We start from the raw sequence: 1221 nt of genomic DNA, 5'->3' as shown, positions 1-1221 counted from the left end.
TTGGTTACCTATATTTCGACCGCGCGCCATTTCAACAGTAAAGCCTGCTTGCTGGCTACAAGAAAACACGCTTTTGAGTAAAACCCATTCGTTTTCTCTTTAAGTTCAATAGTGTGCGAAAAAAAAAAAAACAACAACAACAACAACAAACAACCAAAAAAAGAAACAAAATAAAACAAAACCAAAAAAAAAAAAACTAACTGCAAATTGCTCTGACGGACGTTTTCTTACGTGTGATGCATGTCTTGCAGTTGCACAAAGCAAACTTTTATTCCACACACTAAGGAAGGACCAAATATGTTGTTTCCGCTTCATAATTCCTCTTCCTTTTTAGTCAAATCTGATGCCAGGTCAAAAATGTTTTTGGCTTTACGTTTTCACCAAAAAGGAACGCAAAAGCCAGAAGTTAGGAGTAAAAGGCAAGCCAGAGGACAAATAAAGAAAAAATTACATTGTTTTTACTAAAAACTCTAAATTTCGAATTCTCAGCCAGAGATTAATGACAAATGATCGTAAAAGCACTATTTTTTTGTTTTTGCAGTGTCTGACTTCTATGATTTAAAGGAAAGGTCATTGCCTGATTTCAAACCGAAGGGGACTAGGTACGAGCCTGTTAATCATAAGATTAACAACTATTGATCCACAAAGTCAGAAAGACACAGCGAAATTTACAAAAATCCTAATGGGCTAGTTTTCACTGAGATACAGTCATTTAAATACGTCAAAATTACAAAGCCGGGTGCAGCGTCTGGATGGCCATACATTTCGTTGTAAATTTTAACGTCTTTAAACGGCTGTATCTCGCTTAATATTGGATCTATTAGCACCAAACTTGGGGATTTTATAAAGCTTGGTGTGCACGTTCTGACGATGACGTTCTGTTGACGATCAATAGTTCTGACGACGATCAATAGTTGTTTATCATATACTTTGCCGACTAGTACCTTGTCCCCCTCGGCTTGAAATCAGGCAATGATATTTTGTCAAAATGAAGAAACTGATCACCTGCTAGGCAACCAAAAAGGTGCACGTAATCATCTATGGCAAGAGTCTTGTTTACATTGATTTACATTGAATGTACTACAGGGAAGAATGTTAATCGTTCTTCGCTTTCAGGGTTAAACAACCAAGAAACGTCCGTCTTTCGTTATTGGGGTAGTGCACTGTAACTGTAAGTGCACTACACACTATTTCACCGGATTGTAAGAGTGTATGGGTGTA

Source organism: Montipora capricornis, unplaced genomic scaffold (assembly GCF_036669925.1).
Source record: "Montipora capricornis isolate CH-2021 unplaced genomic scaffold, ASM3666992v2 scaffold_462, whole genome shotgun sequence".
Classification (NCBI taxonomy): Eukaryota; Metazoa; Cnidaria; class Anthozoa; order Scleractinia; family Acroporidae; genus Montipora; species Montipora capricornis.
Note: the sequence above shows the minus strand (reverse complement) of the source record.